Source organism: Pinus tabuliformis, chromosome 4_1 (assembly GCF_031772625.1).
Source record: "Pinus tabuliformis cultivar Carrire ecotype Pingquan chromosome 4_1, CPIR1, whole genome shotgun sequence".
In the NCBI taxonomy this organism is placed as follows: domain Eukaryota; kingdom Viridiplantae; phylum Streptophyta; class Pinopsida; order Pinales; family Pinaceae; genus Pinus; species Pinus tabuliformis.
The window spans coordinates 254,326,204-254,349,683 of record NC_142303.1 but is presented as its reverse complement, the minus strand read 5'-3'; the positions used below and the strand labels follow the sequence as shown (position 1 = coordinate 254,349,683).

At 37.1% G+C, this 23,480-nt stretch overlaps 1 pseudogene; it reads left to right on the top strand.

Annotated features, from left to right (window-relative positions):
- The first annotated feature begins 1,225 nt into the window (after nucleotides 1-1,225).
- LOC149175234 (protein NUCLEAR FUSION DEFECTIVE 4-like) lies at nucleotides 1,226-7,545 on the top strand (annotated as a pseudogene).
- Nucleotides 7,546-23,480: the final 15,935 nt, after the last annotated feature.

The following is a 23,480-nucleotide window of genomic DNA, read 5'->3' as shown; positions in this document are numbered from 1 at the left end:
ACTAGGACTACCATATAGTACATAGCCCATGCTTGGGCAGTCTCATACCCCTTTCCATATTCTTCTCAAAATTTCTTGGAAGTTGGGTGGCTAAACTAGAACATCAAGTCTCAGAAAAACTAAAATTAGGGAAGATATGAAACTTTCCAATCTTCCTTACTGACTTCCTTAAGTAAGTTATTCTTTCAAACATTAGGGTATGTATAAGCTAGTAATTCTTCCTCAAGTTTAGCAATTTATAATTTAATTAAATGAGATATTTACATCAAATAATATTGGCAAGGCATCAACATTATCATCCTTTAATTACATTTACAAAACTTAAGAATTAGAAAAGAGATACTCTATTTATACTTACCAATAACTTGTATAAAGAATATATTATTTCTCATTCAATTTTAATTAAGTAATAACAATTAAATAGTGCTATGATAAGTAAAATATCAAATGACCTAGAACACAAAATTAAGCACTCAACGAATATTAAGCACTATGCAGTGAAACAATCATTGAATCATCAACTCCCTAGTTTTCTATCCTCTCTCTATTGATTCTCATCCAATAATCAAAATATAAAAAGCAACGAGAAAATCATTAATTTAGTACATGGTGATTAATAGTTACAAATAAATAATACAAATTGAATAAAACAAAAATCCAAGTCATTACTACTTGCTATCCCACCGGGGAAAGAAAATGTATTATCGCTGGTGTAACCAACTAAAAAATGGTTAAACAAATCGGTTTTGTCTTTGTTAATCCTTTTAATAAAATGTTTAAACAGATCTCCTCAATCATTTTAATCCTTTTATAGTCCATAAATATAAATAGGAAATCGACAAGATAGTACATGAATATATTAACCAAATTCAACCCTATCAAACCAGAAAAACAAGTGTTTTTGTCCTGACGTTATCAAACTCCATCTATGTGTCGTACATCCAGCATACCAAATTCAAGTGCTCTCAGGTTTCGCTCATCTCGCATACCCAATTCAAATGCTCTAATTATTATTCAAGTCGGTGCATAAGAGTATTCTAGCGATCCAAACATCCTTACAATTGGATTTCCACTGCGCTGCGCACCCGCCTTGGTACAGACTACTGGGAGTTCTGGTAGTCCTGAATCTGCGCACCCGCCTTAGTACAGACTACTGGGAGTTCTGGTAGTCCTGATTCGATTCTTAGTGAAAAAGTGATTCCTGTTAGTTACACTATTGAAGATGATGCAGGGAGAGGACGTGTTGGATTGGGCTAAAAGAGTAGCCAAGAGAAGATGGTTTGTACTGTTTGTGTCCTTCCTTATTATGTCATGTTTTGGTGGAACCTACATATTTGGGGTATACTCAGGAGTAATCAAAACAACCATGGGCTATGACCAGAGCACTCTGGATAACTTAGGATTTTTCAAGGATCTAGGTGCTAATCTTGGGATTGTTTCAGGTCTCGTCAATGAAGTCTTCCCTGCATGGGTTGTTGTTGGAATTGGAGCCATCATGAATATCGATGGGTATTCATTGGTATGGTTAACGAATTTCCAAGACCAGGTTAAGGAAGATGTATGTGTATATGATCGTTGGAGCTAATTCTCAGGCATTTGCCAACACAGGACCTATGGTTACCTGTGTCAAGAGTTTTCTGCAGAGCCGAGGAGTTGTCTTGGGGATTATGAAAGGATTTGTAGGTCTGAGTGGAGCAATGTTTACTCAGATATATCATGCAGTTTATGGAAATAGTGCCAGTGGATCTGCTGGTGTGATTTTGTTGCTCCCCTCGTTGCCTAGTGCAGTTTCTCTGATTGTTATGTTTATAGTTCTTTTCACAAAACAGACTATAGAGAAGAATGAGCTGAAGCGATTTTACCATTTTATCTACATAACATTGGGATTGGCGGGGTTTCTCATGGTTCTCATCGAATGTCTCAAAGAATTTTTCTGTTGCAGGCTACAGAATCGTGGTTGCAATTATCGTGATTTTCCTTTCATTTCCTCTCGTGATGATTGCTAAGGCAGAGATGGACAAAAAGAAGCAGCAACAGATTTCCACCCATAGCTCAACCGTAGAAATTGAAGCAGCAGGTTATGCCAAAATCACGGCACGTACAAAAGAAAATGAAGAGAAGAAAACCCAAACCCAACATTACCCCAAGGAAGAAGATTTGCGGAGCAACAAAAAATATAGTGATAATCATAAAAGAAAAGTGAGAGCTTTTCTTGGATCCCGTATTGTGAAATTGTTCAAAGACCCCAAGAGAGGAGACGATTTTACAATTCCTCAAGTTTTAGTGAGCATCAATATGCTGATCATGTTTGTAGCCGCTACTTGCGAGATTGGATCAACTCTGACCGCCATTGATAATATGGGATATATTGGGAAATCTCTTGGTTACACTCCCCATAATTTAAGCATCTTTGTTTCTCTTATTAGCATATGGAATTGTCTAGGCCGTGTTGTTGCTGGATTTTTATCAGAAATTCTTCTCCACAAGTATGGATTTCCCAGGCCGCTGATGATGACAATAGTTTTATTTATTGCTTGCATTGGGCATATTTTCATAGCATTCGCTCTTCCTGGTTCTTTGTACGTTGCATCCATCATAATTGGACTTTGTTTTGGATCTCAATGGCCTCTTTTGTTTGCTGTCGTCTCGGAGCTTTTTGGTCTCAAGTATTATGCGACTCACCATAATCTTGGAGCAGTGGCAAGTCCCTTGGGAACTTATCTTCTATCTGTGAGAGTTGCGGGATACTTGTACGACCAAGAAGCAGGCAGGCAGTGTGCGGCTCTCCATAATTATAAAGAGATTACTTGCACTGGACAATAATGCTTCCAACTTTCGTTTATCATTATGACGCTCGTGACCTTTTTTGGAGCTTTGATTTCTAGCATTCTTGTTGGAATTAATGCTTACATTCCATATTTAAGAAGTTGGTTTGTGATGGTTGAGAAATTCTCTCAACCTCTCTATCTAATTTAGGAATAAGTTGGATCTCAAAAACTCTATTTAATAGAGTAATCTGAATGTAATCATGTGTGTGTGAGTGTCTTTGCACATACACCATTTGTGCATAATATATGATTGAGTTTCTGTAATTGTGTTGTTTTAGCTATTTTTATCATGGTATCAGAGCTAGATCAGGTGCATCTGGATGTTAACCGGGCTGTTGCAACCTGAGTATTCTGGACGGAGCAACCTGCGTATGCAGCCGTAAACCATCCCCATCTTCATTGCAGCCGTGAGCTTCCATAGAGGAACAACGATAGTGACAGAAGCGATGCCGTTGCCAACCAATGCGGAGTTAAGACGAGGTCTGTGATTTAATTTGAAGCGATGTCGTTGCCAACCAGAGCGGAAGATCATTCGGCTTACTCTCCAGTTCGTAAATTTGTCAGTTGGTCCCCATGGAATTGCTTTTATTCAGGTGCATTCGGGTTGCTCTATAAATACAGCGCTGTTCCGATGACTCTATACAAGGCAATTTCGATGACTCTATACGCATAGAAAGGCTGTAGTTGTGGTTTAGGTTGAGGTAATCGTTTATGGTTGACTCTGAAAGTTTATCACAATTAACAAATGTTAGTTTGTTTAGTTGTGATTCAGCACTAGATTTCATTTGTTTAGTTTAATACAACACGTCCAAAATTTCAGCTTGTAATTGATAGCGGACGAATTGCGATGCATGTATTTATTGCTTATTTGCTTCCGGGATTGGCAAGTTATGGTTTTATAAGTGTTTGGGCCGACCTTGGAGGAGTGACATTAAGCGCACTATCACAAATGTTTTCTGAGATGTATCTCGTTTCTTACATGTCTGATGTGTTGCCTATTTCTGTCACGGCATGGTTCGAGGTGTTCAGTGCTATCGTATTCATAGTCATTATATTGTTGGTTCTGCTCTCTGTCTCAGTGAGCTGGCAAAACCATTCATATTATGAAGGAATTCTGATGATGAAGAGAGTGAACCTATTAAACTCTTTTAAAATAACCAGCAGTTCAACTATGTGTCTGATGCCAGTTTTTTAACGATCAAGTAGCAGTAAGGCTCAATATGGATGGTTGTCCAGATAGTATGGCAGTTGCGGATCTAGGGAAGGATCCCTCATTAGTGGTAGACGTGGTGGTTTCCTAATGAGGTTATGCGACAGATTGGGATGTTGTCCAGTAATTGACTTCAGGAGGTCCTTGATTCGGGAGTTGAGGAAGGGAACTCGGGAATCCAACTTGCCAACTACACCTTTCCGAGGGTTATGAGGCAACTTGATGGAGCATCTACTGATAAGCTTGATTATTTTGTTATTTTCATGTAATGTAATCATTAAGGGGGGATGTTGGAATTAATGCTTACATTCCATATTTAAGAAGTTGGTTTGTGATGGTTGAGAAATTCTCTCAACCTCTCTATCTAATTTAAGAATAAGTTGGATCTCAAAAACTCTATTTAATAGAGTAATCTGAATGTAATCGTGTGTGTGTGAGTGTCTTTGCACATACACCATTTGTGCATAATATATGATTGAGTTTCTGTAATTGTGTTGTTTTAGCTATTTTTATCATGGTATCAGAGCTAGATCAGGTGCATCTGGATGTTAACCGGGCTGTTGCAACCTGAGTATTCTGGACGGAGCAACCTGCGTATGCAGCCGTAAACCATCCCCATCTTCATTGCAGCCGTGAGCTTCCATAGAGGAACAACGATAGTGACAGAAGCGATGCCGTTGCCAACCAGTGCGGAGTTAAGACGAGGTTTGTGATTTAATTTGAAGCGATGTCGTTGCCAACCAGAGCGGAAGATCATTCGGCTTACTCTCCAGTTCGTAAATTTGTCAGTTGGTCCCCATGGAATTGCTTTTATTCAGGTGCATTCGGGTTGCTCTATAAATACAGGGCTGTTCCGATGACTCTATACGCATAGAAAGGCTGTAGTTGTGGTTTAGGTTGAGGTAATCGTTTATGGTTGACTCTGAAAGTTTATCACAATTAATAAATGTTAGTTTGTTTAGTTGTGATTCAGCACTAGATTTCATTTGTTTAGTTTAATACAACACGTCCAAAATTTCAGCGTGTAATTGATAGCGGACGAATTGCGATGCATGTATTTATTGCTTATTTGCTTCCGGGATTGGCAAGTTATGGTTTTATAAGTGTTTGGGCCGACCTTGGAGGAGTGACATTAAGCACACTATCACAAATGTTTTCTGAGATGTATCTCGTTTCTTACATGTCTGATGTGCTTGCCTATTTCTGTCACGACATGGTTCGAGGTGTTCAGTGCTATCATATTCATAGTCATTATATTGTTGGTTCTGCTCTCTGTCTCAGTGAGCTGGCAAAACCATTCATATTATGATGGAATTCTGATGATGAAGAGAGTGAACCTATTAAACTCTTTTAAAATAACCAGCAGTTCAACTATGTGTCTGATGCCAGTTTTTTAAAGATCAAGTAGCAGTAAGGCTCAATATGGATGGTTGTCCAGATAGTATGGCAGTTGTGGATCTAGGGAAGGATCCCTCATTAGTGGTAGACGTGGTGGTTTCCTAATGAGGTTATGCGACAGATTGGGATGCTGTCCAGTAATTGACTTCGGGAGGTCCTTGATTCGGGAGTTGAGGAAGGGAACTCAGGAATCCAACTTGCCAACTACACATTTCCGAGGGTTATGAGGCAACTTGATGGAGCATCTACTGATAAGCTTGATTATTTTGTTATTTTCATGTAATGTAATCATTAAGGGGGGATGTTGGAATTAATGCTTACATTCCATATTTAAGAAGTTGGTTTGTGATGGTTGAGAAATTCTCTCAACCTCTCTATCTAATTTAGGAATAAGTTGGATCTCAAAAACTCTATTTAATAGAGTAATCTGAATGTAATCGTGTGTGTGTGAGTGTCTTTGCACATACACCATTTGTGCATAATATATGATTGAGTTTCTGTAATTGTGTTGTTTTAGCTATTTTTATCATGGTATCAGAGCTAGATCAGGTGCATCTGGATGTTAACCGGGCTGTTGCAACCTGAGTATTCTGGACGGAGCAACCTGCGTATGCAGCCGTAAACCATCCCCATCTTCATTGCAGCCGTGAGCTTCCATAGAGGAACAACGATAGTGACAGAAGCGATGCCGTTTCCAACCAGTGCGGAGTTAAGACGAGGTTTGTGATTTAATTTGAAGCGATGTCGTTGCCAACCAGAGCGGAAGATCATTCGGCTTACTCTCTAGTTCGTAAATTTGTTAGTTGGTCCCCATGGAATTGCTTTTATTCAGGTGCATTTGGGTTGCTCTATAAATACAGCGCTGTTCCGATGACTCTATACAGGGTTGTTCCAATGACTCTATACGCATAGAAAGGCTGTAGTTGTGGTTTAGGTTGAGGTAATCGCTTATGGTTGACTCTGAAAGTTTATCACAATTAACAAATGTTAGTTTGTTTAGTAGTGATTCAGCACTAGATTTCATTTGTTTAGTTTAATACAACACGTCCAAAATTTCAGCTTGTAATTGATAGCGGACGAATTGCGATGCATGTATTTATTGCTTATTTGCTTCCGGGATTGGCAAGTTATGGTTTTATAAGTGTTTGGGCCGACCTTGGAGGAGTGACATTAAGCGCACTATCACAAATGTTTTCTGAGATGTATCTCGTTTCTTACATGTCTGATGTGCTTGCCTATTTCTGTCACGACATGGTTCGAGGTGTTCAGTGCTATCGTATTCATAGTCATTATATTTTTGGTTCTGCTCTCTGTCTTAGTGAGCTGGCAAAACCATTCATATTATGATGGAATTCTGATGATGAAGAGAGTGAACCTATTAAACTCTTTTAAAATAACCAGCAGTTCAACTATGTGTCTGATGCCAGTTTTTTAAAGATCAAGTAGTAGTAAGGCTCAATATGGATGGTTGTCCAGATAGTATGGCAGTTGCGGATCTAGGGAAGGATCCCTCATTAGTGGTAAACGTGGTGGTTTCCTAATGAGGTTATGCGACAGATTGGGATGCTGTCCAGTAATTGACTTCGGGAGATCCTTGATTCGGGAGTTGAGGAAGGGAACTCGGGAATCCAACTTGCCAACTACACCTTTCCGAGGGTTATGAGGCAACTTGATGGAGCATCTACTGATAAGCTTGATTATTTTGTTATTTTCATGTAATGTAATCATTAAGGGGGGATGTTGGAATTAATGCTTACATTCCATATTTAAGAAGTTGGTTTGTGATGGTTGAGAAATTCTCTCAACCTCTCTATCTAATTTAGGAATAAGTTGGATCTCAAAAACTCTATTTAATAGAGTAATCTGAATGTAATCGTGTGTGTGTGAGTGTCTTTGCACATACACCATTTGTGCATAATATATGATTGAGTTTCTGTAATTGTGTTGTTTTAGCTATTTTTATCAAGTCTTGTTTTGAGAACGAGGAAATTCTACAAAATTGATAAATATCCCAAGTTTCATGAACCAGAAAACTCAGCGCCATTCTAATTTGATAATCAGAGGAATGTACAGATGACCAACGTTGAAATCCAGACAGCGGCAATATAGATTGTTAGGGCTAATTGTGGATGAACACTTTTACCATGATTAAGAATTTTAATTCGAGATTTCTTGTCAATGAAGTGAAACTTAGAGGTTGTTCAACAGAAGTTGCTTTGCGTTGATTCGGATTCGTAATTAACTCAGGTTGATGCTCGTGAGAATAACCAGAATGCACAATGTCCATTGAAGAAAACAACTTTGGTGTTTGAGTGTCAGCTTCATCTGATGGAACTGCAATGGTCTTTGACCTGTATGCATTTGGATAATCGAATGAACATATGTCATTTAATTAATATTAAAACCCTAACCTGATCTTCAGGGCTCTGCTCCAAACTTTTCGGCGTAGGACTCTGCTCCGATGATGGAGAGAGGGTGTCGACAATTCTGGCAGAGCCATCTCGAGATATTTAAAGTTTTCCCGCACGCTGATTGACAAGCAAACTGAAGAAAACTGTGGAAAACCAAAGCAGCTGATTAACGGGGGAAAACAAAAGTAGTAGCGATAGTTGTATGGTAGAAAACAAAAGGGTAGACGATTGTCGGCATTTTAATTGATTCAAAAGAGACACCTTCTGTGTCATTTTTTTTTGTAATGCTGGGCAAGACCATCCATTTGCCATTTTCTATTATATATAAAAGATAAATTTACACCACATTGTTTTACTTGGTGGCCTCAATTCATCCCCGATGGGAAACCGATTTTGTTGGCCAACGGTCAACATTATATGCCATCCAAAAACAAAACTTTTTCAGTTTTTTTAGCAAAGCTAGGTAAGTTTCAGTCTCATGACCATAAATAATATAATTATGACAACTGACATAAACAACTGGAAATTTAAATGCTATCCGCATAAACAAAAACTAAGCATAGGAAGACTAATCTTTCTTGACATTCTGCTCCTCAGAGTCTGAGGCTACTGGGGCAAGCAGTTGCTTCTGGCATTCCGAAGAGCTCCACAATGCAAGGGATGTGTCGGTCAATACGGTCCATCCTAATGTCATGTTTGTGCAACTGAAATAGGATCTTCTCCATGTCTTTTTTGTAGTTGGGAAGGCCCTGCATTGTAACTGCCATCCCCACAGAAATTTTCTCCATTGCTTTGCCTAGCAGACTTTTCATCAGAAAATACAGGTACAGGGTGTGCTTGAATTGTGTAATTCGCCCTCTTGTGGTCCCCAGGTCAGGCACCATTGTTCTCCAGACTTCTATTTCATCATCTGGTTCCAGTTCATGCTTTACCTGGTCTTCCCAATCATCTATCAACTTTCGGATACCCTCATCTGTTTCCTCCTTGTATGTCACGGCTACCTCAGCTATGAAGTGCACAACGAGCTTGCGACCCCTGTGGCGTTTTGTCCTACTTGGTCGTTTGGTTGCCCGGGGTTTCGGGCCCTTATTGCCACGACCACGACCACGTTTTGCTAGAGCCATACCTTATCGATTTGTAACATGTATACATTCCAACATTGTTAGTTTCACTATTTCATTCATCTCAACACAACACAACTGCAATAACCATACTTCGCTGCCATGCCTGGCCTGCGACAGGCTAAGGTATCCCTGTGCCCATAGGTGGCCAGTGGAAGTGGGATTTGAGTAGGATTCCCCTGGTTTATTTCCATGCCTCTCGCCCTTGCCAAGGTTCGGAGGTTGGTCACCCCCTTGTGGCCATGACCTGGCTCTCAGACCCATCTGGAGCCAGGTATTGCTAGTGCTATCATACCTGCAAACCCTTGCCTCTGCCGACAATTTCTTGTCCAAGTTCTGCTCACCACTCAGGCCACCTAGGGTCCTTGACTTCTCCCATATGATTCTGCATTGCCATTTTCCTGGGTTTGCTTAGCCAATTGCCCACCCTGCTAGCATCCCAACCCCCTACCTACAACTCTCCCTTGCCTCGCTCAGCTACACACAGTCGCCCAAGCGGGGCTTGCCCTTTAGTCCCTATACCCTCGGGCTAGTCGTTCAGGTCGGGTCTTGTTTCTAAGCTCCACTCAGTATCAATCATGCCATAGCCCCAACTTTTTCTTGAAAGCAAAATAAAAATAATGTAGAGCCGAGCCATAGCTCCCCCTTTCCTTCCCTGGTTCCTCCCTGGCTGGGCTAAGCCTCGTTGGGGTGGCCTCACGCCTCTCCCTCCTCCCCAGTGAATCTCCCACCAACTCATGGAATTTCCCCTTGAACCCGACCAGAACTTATGAATTGAACAAGGCCAAGACCAGACTACATACCCGAGAGCCGTCGCTTGCCCACAGACTTGGTTGCTTCACCTCCCTTCCGCTCTGCAGTTCCTTCCTTCTCCGCTATACCATTCACCTTCCCTGCATGTCGAATACCTCTTCCCACTCTACCACCTTCCCTTATGTCCCCCTCTACCACCTTGCCAACCCACCTCCCATGCATTCAAGGCAGAGGACACCGCACTCCCTGCCTTGAGCATGTGGGGTGTGACTGTAATGAATTTTTTTGTACTGACCATGTCAACTCAAGCCTGGCGCCTCTGACACTTGCCCTCATCCCGATCGAGAGACCTTCGGTGTAATTATTAACATAGTATAGGATATATATTTATTTTATAATTAATAACTATTCATATGAACTTGCTTCAAAAGATTTAAATCTCCTTTTGCTTTTAGGATACATAGTTCAATCCTCCTTAGAGATTTTATGAGTAAATAATATTTTTCTTATTTTAATTATCTTCTAACAAAGAACTCTTTACTTGTATATATTAAGTTTAACTATTCATTATAATTTTTCTAAACTACCATGCAAAACTTGTTATTTTTTTTCAAAGGAACTATTAACATTTATATTATATAAAAAATATTGGATTTTGGGCTAGGTCCCTTATAATTGTCTTCATGCTCCAACAAAACATTATTATTAGAGATCCACAAAATTGAAAACCTACTATTATGGCAACATTTTCTTGTTGTTCTAAATAAGTGTTGACCATATTCACGACAATGTACTCCTAATAACAATATAAACTTACATAACATTAGAAAATTTCAACATATGCAAAAAGAGATTTAGATTCACCCATCTCCCAGTGCAACATGATGCTCCATATCTATCTCATTTTTCCTACCTCCCAATCATGTCTAGCCTTTTTCTTTCCAGGCTCATTACTAGTCCTTGCCTTTCTGACATTGAATAGGGCATCACCACTAAATATTTCCCCAGAGTTACCTAGGCATTACTGCTATATATTTCCTCCACAGTTACCTAGGCACTATTGCTAAATATTTCCTCCAGAGCTGCCACCTTAATGTCTAGGGCGACCAGATTCTTTCTGATGTTAGCCTGAAATTGCTTAAGCTTCCCCTATAGCAATTCGAATTTGGTATTTATAAGCAATTGAAAAGTTCACCGTTCTTGATCCTCCGCTAGATTCTTCAACTCAAGGGCATGCAAAAACCCTTTGATCGATTCCAGTAGTCACGCCAACAACCTGTTGTATTTAGCTTGCTCGTCTTCCTATGTCTAATCACCCACGTTCTACATTCCAGTAATGAGGTGTTTCGTGCTTTTGGATTTATGGGATAATTACCTCTTTTGATCACTTTTCGAAACACTCAACAATAGCATGACGTATAACAGAAGGACCATACCATACCATTTATAAGCAAACCTTCCTATGGATTACCTCCTATAGCATTGAATTTCGGGGCTGCCAAATCCATACCTAAATCTCAACGTGCTCTTGGGAGTGTCATTTGAATACTATGGAGGTTGAGGAGAGTTAAATTTATCCTATAGTGGATTGAATGCTCAACCAGCGCTAAGGTGCCCCTCATTTGTGTGAATGAAATAACATCTCGAAGCAATAATTTCTTATGCCACATGTTCTTGCAATTCACCACGGGATTTCACTAGATGTTTAATTGATTTGGACAAGGGTTTCTATCCATGAAGTTGTGTGGCTAAGGAATTAATATATTCTGTCGTGCCTTTATATATAAACCATCCAACTATATAAACCATCCAATAGGTTGTAGTCCATGTATCTGACAAGAGGAATGTTCAGGTGACCTTCTCCATAGAGGTTTGTTAAGATATCCAATGGTGTATGCCATTAACTTGGGAGTTAATGCTTTGATAATTAAATTCAATATTCATGGAATGGGCGAAGTTTGAGTGAACCTATGGTCCATTTCTAACTTCCTTTTCTCTAGCATTACTCTTTTATTGGCCAATGAATTTGCCCTCGTGTTTAAATGTTGTAACACATGGAAAAAATCGATTTGTTCAAATTGTCTAAGTTGCAAAATAAGCCTTTGCAAAATGGGGGAGAATATGTTCTTGGCATTCCTTTGGCCTTCCACAACTCTTTGATCACTATCATTGAATCCCCGAATATTGTTAATATGGATATTGTTTTTGTCATTGAAATTTCTAGGCCCTGCCATAACGTTAGATATTTCACTTGGTTGTTGGTTATCATATCCAATCCATATGCGTATTGAATCTTTGTTTGTTCGTCGAGGCATAAAATAACCCCTCTCGCTCCTGCTACCCCTCTATGCATTACTTGTTAATAATAAAATAATAAAAATATGTTAATATACATAAAAGATTTTAATAAAACAAATAAATAAAAAAATAAATAAAAAATAATTGAAGTAAAAAAATCCTTTTTAATATATATATATATATATATATAAAATTTCAATTTCATAAAAATAAAAATTTTAATCAAAATTTTGTATATATAAAATCAAAATTTTGAATAATCTCATATATACATGAAAATTAAAAAAATAAATAAATTACTTTTTATTCATCTACTTCTTTCTAAATTTTATATAATTAGGACAACCATATAAATTAAATGGCTCGTAAGCATTTATAAGCATCAATCTATGATAAGGATTAAAGCACTTACTTCATTATATGTTTTACGTTGTTAAAATTAGAAAAATCATAAAATATAATTTAATTATAGCTTTATTTAAAATTATTATTATTAATTATAAAACAAATTAATATATAGGTTAAACATATATACATTAAAAACAAAAAAACAAATTCTTAATCATTGCTCTTCACGCCACTTTACTATGGAGATTTTTAATTTGTAAATAGTATTTGTTACAATAATATAGGCTAATACCATGGCATATCAATACCACATGCCCAAAAAACCATAACTCATTTCATATAACTCTTATTCATGTGACAATTTTTTTAATTAATAAATTAAATTAAAAGGATAAAAATAACAATAACTATTTAGAAGATAAATTACAACCTTTCATTTGTGAAGACTATTAATAATACTTTAGAATATTTTGTGGAGGTTAAATTCTTACTATCTACTTAATAATTATTAATAATTAAATTAAAATTTAAACAATTTTATTTCAAAATAAACACACCAATAAACATACTTATAATTATAATTATAATTATAATAAAATTTATTTATTTTTTAAATAATTCAAATTATATTGTGATCATACTCTAGTTAGATATGGTCTTTAAATCTAAAAATACAAACCATCAATTGCACAAAGGAATAGACAAACACATCCCATCACATTAAATGAATAAAATATACTAATATTCAATTGTACAAAGGGATTGGGTCGAACACATCCATCAAGGATTTTACAAGTGCAGTTAAATGAATAATATAAGAGCATGTTGACCAAAATAAAATGCAAGGTTGGAAAATCTGTTTGATTTTGCAATAAAAAAAATGGAAACCCAATCCCAATATCAACAAAAACCAATGTCATGAATATATTCACCTTTACATTTTGGGATCCTCGATGAATAATATATTGTATTTAGAACTACGACTTATCAAGATCAAAGAGTGAAACCAGATTTTTTTTCACCAAAATCCTCCTTGAAGGATTTCATTGTAGTATCATTTGCAAATCTGCATAAATTTGATTTTGTTTTAATACTTTATAATTTAACAAAATTTATGGTTTTAACGGATAAACCAAAATAAATATTGTCAAGATTATGACAACTAAGTTATAGATGTGGAACACTGTTTAAGTTAGGCTTTTGGGCTTGAGGATATCCATTTTAATGTCTTTAACTTTTTAGGTTTGACCATATTTTGTCAATTGGGATTTTAAATAACATTTCAACAATTTGATTTATAATTGAATGAATGAGGACATAAACATATTTTTCAAATCAATCTATAGTTGTATTTAAAGATATGAAGTAATTATTTCTTTTCTAAATATGAGGGAGAAGAGATTGTCTTATCAATATTTCAACAAAAATAATCAAGACAACAATGTGGTTATATATTCCTTACTTCTATGAACGAGATATAGAAAAAAAGAAATTGAAAACAATCATTTGGATACACTAAATCCACATTGTTATGAACCTTGCGCTTTCATTTTTTTAATAAATCAATGAATACAATCCACTTGGAGGGTGGGACCTCCTTTTACAGTGAATATAATACAATACAAGATGCACTGATCCTAGGACTAGGTCTCCTTGTTACAATTATAATGAAAGGGTACAATGAAAGGTTCTCACCTACATAACAATATAACAATAGAAATATAAACACAATATCTAGCTCTTAATAAGGAGTTTTAGGGTTAACATGGGGCTTGTCTAGGGCATAACACATAGTCACTAAAAATATATATATAAGCAACCAATGTCTATAGACGCGGAGTAGTGGGTGGGTTTTGATAATAACTCTAAAGCCCTATGCCATAAAGCGACAATATGCAACATCAAAATTGAAAGCTAAATCAAAATATTTATCAATCATGGAGAAGTTAAAGAATGATAAATTAAAGTATGTTTGCCTCATACAATGGCAATAAATTAAAGGACAATCTCATGGGTTTAACTCTACATGGGAATAGTAAAACATCTCCTAAAGGCCATATCCATAGTTTTAAGTAAGCCTTTACTTTTTTTCATTGATAGATTCCATGGCTTTAAGTCCCTAAATAAAATAAAATCCCATTGAAGACCATAGCTGTATACCTTTATTTTAATATCTTGTTTAATAATTTGAACTCACGCATCCTAAATCGACAAGAAATGTTTCCTGATGATGCGTTATGTTATAAGATAGTATAAATGAATCCAAAAAGATGTTAAAGTTGTAACATGAACATATAATCAACCATCATCCACATTAATCCATCATTGGGACGATGACTTCTTTGCACATTCAATACAAAGAACTTTGTATTTGAAAACCTAAGTGCAAAAATAAGAGCAATGTTTTTGGAAAAAAAATGCCAATAAAATGCAAGGTTGAGAATAAAGAGCACATAGATTAAGCGAAAATAATGTCTGAATAGTTTGTAGCTACAAAGGGCCAACAATGACATTGTGTTTTGATGTTAATCTATGAATTTATTCAATTCTATGTCGAGATACTCAAAGCGAAGAATAAGTCATTTCCCTTTCTTGACCATCTACTCTACATAAAGCAACTTGAAAATTCTAATCATGTCCTTATTGACCTGAATATTTAGAATCATATTGTAGCTTAACCCTAAAAGCACATTAAAGCTTAGTAAGGATTTGTTCAAATGAAAATAATATTTAGAGGCAATCTATTCCTTAGAGTGACAATGGTTTTCACATCCAAACATCTTAAAACAAAGATAAAATATAGACTACTAAGACATAAAATTTCAATATGCACATTATCTGTGTTCTATTCATTAAAATAAGATTGCATATATACAAAGTGTTGTATCAAGATAGGGAGACTATTTTGGACACACAATATGTTGGTTGAGGAAATCTCTCAACTACACACCAAACTAGGAACAAGTAGATATAGCCAACTCCTATAGAATAGGAACTGACTCCTTACATAGAAAGAATCACAACTAGAGACTAGTAGGAATTAGATATTCCAACACTCCCCCTTAATCAGTACTTGTCTCGATATCAGTTTGCAAAGTCTATTTGTGGTCAAATATACCAAAAAGAATATGTTGATGTCCATATAAAGGAGAAACCATCCACCAGAATGCATGGGTACTAACCACTGCAACTGCTAGTCTTGTAGGATCTCCTTTGCATACATGGTTCTTCCAACCATTATAACTGCACACATGTACCTGTACCTGTAAATCCCCCTCCATCATTGTTAACTCGGGTTTTGTCGAATTACCCGTAACCATGCACTGGGTTTTATCGGATCACCCTCAACCATGCCACCAAGGGCTCTCAGCCACCAAGGCTAACCACAGCCATGAAGTGTAGAAATTTTTAATAATATGACACTTATTCACAGAGATTATCCCGATTATATACTATTGCAGAATACATGCATAATACATAACCTCCTCTATGTTGATCATCAATTTAGCAACATTAAAAACAATGAAACATCAATCACATGCACACATTAACACAGTATGTAACCCGGGGAAAGCATACAGCTGAAAACCCCACACTATCTGTATATTATAATGATTGAGAACATGTAACAATACATAGTACAATACTCCTCACAAGTACTCAGTACTATCTCCACCTGTTACACACAAAACTAGCTCAGATCTGAATCAATCACAAGCTCAAATCTCCTCCACTGCTTTGCCTGCCTCCACTGCACAATCCTGCATGAGAATAATGATGAATGGCTGAAGCAAACTCGTATTTCCTTGGCTGAACCATGCAATCCTCATTGGCATTACTCAATCCATTGATTGTGCAAGATCTCATGCACAACAATAGTCACAACTGATAGCAATCTCAACCTCTAACACCTGTCTCCACTGAACTGTCCATGCACTGAGTTAACTGATGTATTATTAAATTTCTTTATGAGTTAATAATTAGTGAATTAATTTACAATTAAATCACATTACTAATAACTAGTGTATTCTGCAGTTAGACTAAATACAACTAGTTTAACCAAGTCAAACTGAACACAACTCCATCAACTCCTCAATCAACTTCACCAAAACTCAACCACTTGAGTTCAAACTGAAGTCCACCATGCAATAGCTCAACTGACTCACAAGAAAAGCATATTTCCTTCTGACAGCTGCATGTGCCACATCTGTAGCTAAAACTGAAGTGCTCCAAGAGGATAAGATAATGTTTATAGTCCAAATATTATTATGAGCTAATAATATTCGACTGTTCTAATTTTAGCCTGGTAGTCTAAAAATAGAATCCGCCCATATGTCTAAAAATAGAAGTCCATCTATTTTTACCAACATGACCAATTATCCACAAATAGCATCCTGCAACTCATAGACCATGATCCATATGTCTAAAAATAGACTTTGCGCCAAAAATAACCTGCGCGCCCACTTAGTGAAGGCAACTTCTTTCCAGTAAGCTCCATCATCTTGTTGCATTCTCAACACTCCCTCTCAACAAGATATGGATTATCAGCAACCCCTATCCCGCCTCGGTGGTATTCGAATTTGCTCCTGGTGAGCGCCTTCGTCAAGATATCAACATCCTGATCCTCCGTTGGAATTTATGAAAGTAACATGATTCTCCGCTGCACACAATCTCTGATATGATGGTACCTGATGTCAATGTGCTTAGATCTATCATGAAATACTGGATTAGCCGAGAGTTTAATGCAACTCTGGTTATCACAATAAATCACTGTAGGCTCCAAGCATGAACCAAACAACCTGTTTAGCCTCAAACCTGCATTTCTTTACACATCCTCTCAGCCTCCTTTTCCTATTCATTTCCTTCTTTTGCCACTCATTCCCTCCATCAAATTGCTCAAATCATTGTATTTTAGGACTTTTTACATGGTTTGCTAATTATGCTAATGACTGTTGTTGGTTTAGAATTTTGGTTCAAAGTGCTGCGTTTCCGCAGCTCACACAGGGTTTCCGCAGCTGATCCCGGTTTCCGCAGCCAACCCCGGATTCCGCAGCCGTTTTATTAAATGATATGTTCCAGGTGTCCTCCGGGAAGAAGAGCCACATGGGCAAGTTCGTGGAACCAAGGACATGGTGTGTGTCCTTCCAGCTCACCCAAACCGGTCATAAAAACCCGTGGTCAACGAGGAAGCAAATATGGTCAAACAGAGGTCATTGACGGTGGCACAGCTCTGCGTGTTCTGTTTTGGAGCACGTGAAGAACAGGTGGCATCTCCCTTAGCCACGAAGACAGTGGGAAACATGAATCCAACAGCAGATTGAATGCCCACAACGACCGTTGCCTAAATCCGAGGACGCAGCAAGATTACGTGTTTTTACACAGCTGCTTGAATAGCTTAGTTTTCGTTAAGTTAGTTTGCTTTCCTCTGCTATAAATAAAGCGTCTTTGAACGCTGGATAGTTAGTCGTTAATCCATTTTGTAAACTCTGTTGAAACCTCTTTTGTAAACGTTTCATAAGCTCCCCACTGTATTTTACATTTGTTGATTAATTTATGAGAAGACTGTTCTGTTTCTAAGCGTGTAACTGCTCTTTGGATTGGCTGAAGTAGGCAGAGGGCCCCTGTTTGCTGCAACCACTGTACAGTAGCTTTACTTTTAATTTCTTGCATTTCTTTTTCTGATTTCATGTATATTAATGTACAGTTACCTTTATGAATTGCTACATTTTATTTTTTCAACATGTATATTAGTGTACATAAACTTTGAATTCTGCTGATTTACATTTCTGCACTTTTGTTCATGACTGATCAGTGTGTTATGCAGGTTTCTTAGGCGAGCCCGGGACAGTTTTCTTTCTTTTCTTTTTACAACTAGTGGCATGTGTGATCATCTTGTCTAGGCTGCTGACCTTTACTTTTCTGCAGTTTGATTTTCATTAGTATCATTTCTTTTAACTTGCACTTTACTTTCTGCTCAGTAGTTATCAAGTTGTTCATTTATTGATGGTTCTTTTTCTATAATCAACTAACTTTATTGGAGCCAAAATATCACTTAGTGCAGCTTGGTTTATTTTGCTTTAGGACTCACATTACTGACCTATTCATAATTGTTCTCACATGATTAAGAAAAGGTTAAAATAGTGTGATTTGTCTCACTTTGACTAGATTTAAATGAAGAGTTAAAATAGTGTAAAGTAGTGTAAAGTAGTTGTTCTTGCTTTTAATTGAGTTAATATAGATTTCATTTTCATTTTCATCAGCAGCAGAGATACTGGGCCAATGCCATTAGTCCTTTATTTGATTTCAAGCTTTGATTTTATCGCAATTGTTGTTCAAGCTTTCTTTTAGAATACCCTTTAAGTTTCAAGAAATCACTTAGAAATCGTCACAATCACCCACGTTCACTCACTTTATTACATCTCCATCACATCACATTAGCAAAGATACAATCAAAAACAAACTAAAAAGATAAAAACGACAAAAGATTAAGAAAAGGTTATCTAAGTACATATAGTACACCTCACTTCATCAGCTTACGAGCCCCGGGTTGACATTTAAAAGTTGCAATTTAGACATCACTAAATTGACCAAACATTTTGGCGCCGTTGCCGGGGAAGTGAAATTAGGTAGCCAGATTCTTAAGAAAAAAAACAACAAGAAAATTTCAAGGAAGGAAATTGATAACATCTCAAAGTATGCTCTCCTCTTGCACTTAATGTGATCTGGAGGATCAGAAAAGAGAAAGTTATTGGTTTAATAGTTTCTTGAGTATGCTCTCTTCTTGCACCTAGAGTGACCTGGAAGATCAAAAAGAGAATTATTAGCCCGACTTGAAAAAAAAATAAAAATAAAATAAAATGACATGCATAGGGCAAGAGATTCTAGGGGAAGGTTTTTAGCTAGAGCCAAAAGTTCGATTTTTACAACTCCATCTACTTCAAGGAATAGACAAGAGACACCTCCATCATCTCCAACTTACACTCCTAGCCCTAGGATTCCTGGAATTCAAGAGGCAGGAGTCGACTTTCCCATACCTTCCATCGAATCTGAATTAGAGAGAGATCCTTTCCTTCTTTCTCCAGAGAGACAAATTGTAATTGAAGAAGTAGAATCACCTGAAAAAGAGGGAGAAATTCCTTCTCATACACCCTTAGTAGAAGAACCAGAAGACTCTGAAGTCTCCAGGGAAACTACCATGACAGAGGAAGGAGCAACTGGATTTGGTAGAGGTAGAGGTAGAGGAGGAGGAGGAAACAATGGAGGAGGTAGAGGTAACATTGGAGGAAATAGGGATGGGGATAACTCATTCGGGTTTCCTATAGTTGATGAGGACTCCCGAGCCACAATGAAAAACATCTCACCATCTGTCCTCCCAAACTTCCATGGGTTTAGGAATGAGGACCCTGAAACATTTCTATTTGAGTTTGAGGTAGTGTGTCGAACTTATGACTATCTGGATGACTCTCAAAAACTCAAACTGTTTCCTTCAACATTGAAAGGAGCAGCCTTGAAATGGTTCATGGGATTACTCACTCAATCCATTAGGTCTTGGAATGATATGAAACAGGCATTTTTGGATAGGTACCTGGACTATTGTATGCCCACCAATCACAAGGATGAGGTATTCAAAATGATGCAAAAAGAAGATGAAAACTTGGAGGAATTACTTGAAAGATTTCAATACAATCTGAAAAGAGCAAAAATGAGTAACTTGGATGAGGAGACCTTGAAAGCCCTTTTACTAAAAGCCATTAGAGATGAATGGATAGATCTTTTGAATATGATGGGAAAAGGGGATGTATCTCAACTTCCACTTTCTGATATAGCAGAATTATGTGTCCATCTCTCAAGGGGGAAATCCAAAACTCAAAAAGGGTCTAGAGATCCTTCTCTCATCAGAGCAAATAAATCTGCGACTGGATCGGTAAGTAGGGCTGAGATTGGAAACATGATTGATGAATTCAAAACTGATATCTTAGGGAGTCTTAGTGAGCAACTAGACACCCTTAAGATTCACAATAAGCAGAAAGCAGAAGCTGAGGCTTTGGCCATCTTTTGCCCAAAGTGTAGGAAGAAACATGCTCTAAGGGAATGTCCCTTGGATGCAAAAGTTGTAGAAACATGTGTAATTTGTTCAGAGAACCATGAGACCAAGGATTGTCCTTCAATTCCTGGGCTCAAAGCTGTCTTTCAAGAAAATACAAATACAATCGAATCTCTCTGTTTTGTTGCAAGGAGACCTTGGCAGGGGCAACAAAATCAAGGGTTTAACAACTATATGAATTTTCAACCCCAACCAAATTGGAATCCTTGGCAACAACCTTGGTCCCAACCTCAAAATTCTTTTCAATCATGGGTACAAGGTATGCAAAATCCTTATGGGAGATTTGCTCAATTTTACCAATATCCTCCATCTTTTCAAAACCAACAAGCTCCACAACTTCCAAATCAAAATCCACAACTATCATTGCCATTTCCACAACAACAACCTTCTCAACAGAATCCAAATTCTCAACTCTTGCTTCCATTCCAACAGAAGTCAAATCAACTTCCTTCTCAGCCATTGCCAAACCCCAATAATAAAAACCCTCAAAATGCCTACATGATGGAAGGTCAGCAATTTCCTACCTATATGATTGTTCCTCTCAATGAAGTACAACTCAGATCAGGTAGAGTCTTAGATAAACCTTCTATAAATGATCAAAAGCAAAGCATTTTTGAGGAAGAGTCTCTTGAAGCCAATAAGGGTTCTGAAGCATCTCTTCAAAACCCAAACACTCAAAAAGAAAAAGAAAAAGAATTAACCCCCACAACTCCCATAGTTGAGCAACCTGCATCCTTATCCACACCTCCTTTCCCTGAAAGATTACAAATTGATAAAGGAGTGGAAAAACAAATTTGGTTGCCTGACTATAATTTTCTAGATGAATTGAAGAATGTCTGTATCAAGATTTCGTTGTTACAAGCCATTAAAGAGATTCCTATTCTAGCAAAAACAATAAAGGAGTTGAGTCTTAAAAGACCAGGAAGGAAACCAAGAGATACCAGAAGGATCCACCTGGTAGGAAAAATTGCAGATATCATGATGGGAAAAATTACTATGCAGAAATATGTAGATCCCGGTAGTCCAATTGTCAAAACACATATCAATGGGGTAGAAATACCAAATACTTTGATTGATTTAGGGGCTGCTATCAACATCATGAGTAGACAAACTATGGATCAGCTAAAACTTCCTAATCTTCTTTTTACACCTACTTTATTGCAACTTGCAGATCGATCAATTATTAAACCAGATGGTGTATTAGAAGACATTCCAGTCTCCCTAGACTCTTGGGAATATCCAGTGGATTTCATGATTTTAACTCCCAAGAGTAATCTAGGAGGACATCCTCTTATTTTAAGAAGACCTTGGCTAGCCACAGCTGATGCTTTCATAAGTTGTAGGTCCGGGGATATGTATATTTCTGATGGTAATTCGACAAAGAAGTTCAATCTGTATCCTCCAGCAAAAGCAATTACAGAAATAGGGGATAATGAGTGGGTTGATGATGAAGATACTATACAGCCTGTCTTTACCATTTCTGAGATTAGTGAAGATAGTCAAATTCTGAACACATTAGAAAATTTTGAACCATCTTCAGAATATGACCACACACAATTTCAGTTGGATTCTGACATTGAGTGTCTATCATCTAGACAGATGTCTCTTTTCTCTATGGAAGAGTTTGGTAGTTCTGCCATTGAGATTTTTCCAGGAAAAACACTGAATATCAACGAAAACTTGGAAAAATCACAACAGGAAGAGCTAACCAAAGTCTTGCAAAAGCATTCTACTGCATTTGCATGGGAATATACAGATATGAAAGGTATTGACCCGAAGACTTGCATTCATCACATCTATATTGAGGAAAATAGTAGACCAATCAGACAACCTCAAAGAAGGATGAATCCAAACCTTAGGGAAATAGTGAAAGAAGAGCTCCAAAAGTTACTTAATGTAAACTTCATTTACCCCATTTCAGATAGCCGGTGGGTTTCTCCTTTGGTTATAGTACCTAAAAAGAATGGTAAATGGAGGGTTTGCATTGATTATAGGGAATTGAACAAAGCAACTTTGAAGGATCACTTTCCTTTACCCTTTATTGATCAAGTATTAGATACTTTAGCAGGTAAAAAGTATTTCTCATTTCTGGATGGTTTTAGTGGTTACAATCAGATTCAGGTAGCACCTGAAGATCAGGACAAAACCACATTTACCTGTCCATGGGGGACTTTTGCTTACCGAGTACTTCCTTTTGGATTATGTAATGCACCTGCAACATTTCAAAGGGCAGTATTAGGAATCTTTTCTGATCTAATTCATGATTGTGTAGAGGTCTATATGGATGATTTTACAGTTTATGGTAACTCATTTGAAGAAGCATTAGAAAATTTGGAAAAAGTCCTTATAAGATGTAAAGAAACAAATCTTTCATTAAGTCATGAAAAATGCTTCATGATGTTTACTGAAGGGATTGTTTTAGGACATCATATTTCAGGAGATGGAATTAAAGTTGATAGATCAAAAGTTGAAGTCATCTCCAAGTTACCTATTCCAAATTGTCAGAAAGATGTTAGAAGTTTTCTTGGATTTACTGGATATTATAGAAGATTTATTGAAAACTTCACTAAGATAGCATCTCCGCTTTTCAAATTGCTTACAAAAGACTGTGAATTCAATTGGGATCCTGACTGTCAATCTGCATTTGAAACTTTAAAAACAAGAATATCTGAAGCACCCATTTTGAGAGGACCAAATTGCAAACTTCCTTTCCATATTTCTACAGATGCTTCAGATACAGCTCTAGGAGCTGTGTTGGGTCAAAAGGATTTAATTCCTTATGCCATTTACTACACCAGTAAAAATTTGACTCCCACTGAGTTAAATTATATTGTGACTGAAAAATAGTTCTTAGCCGTTGTTCATGCAATCAATAAGTTTAGACATTATATAACCGGCTATGAAACTTTTGTCCATACTGATCATTCTGCAATTAGATATCTCATGAACAAACCTGTTACTAATGGCAGAGTTACAAGATGGCTTTTACTTTTACAAGAATTCAATATT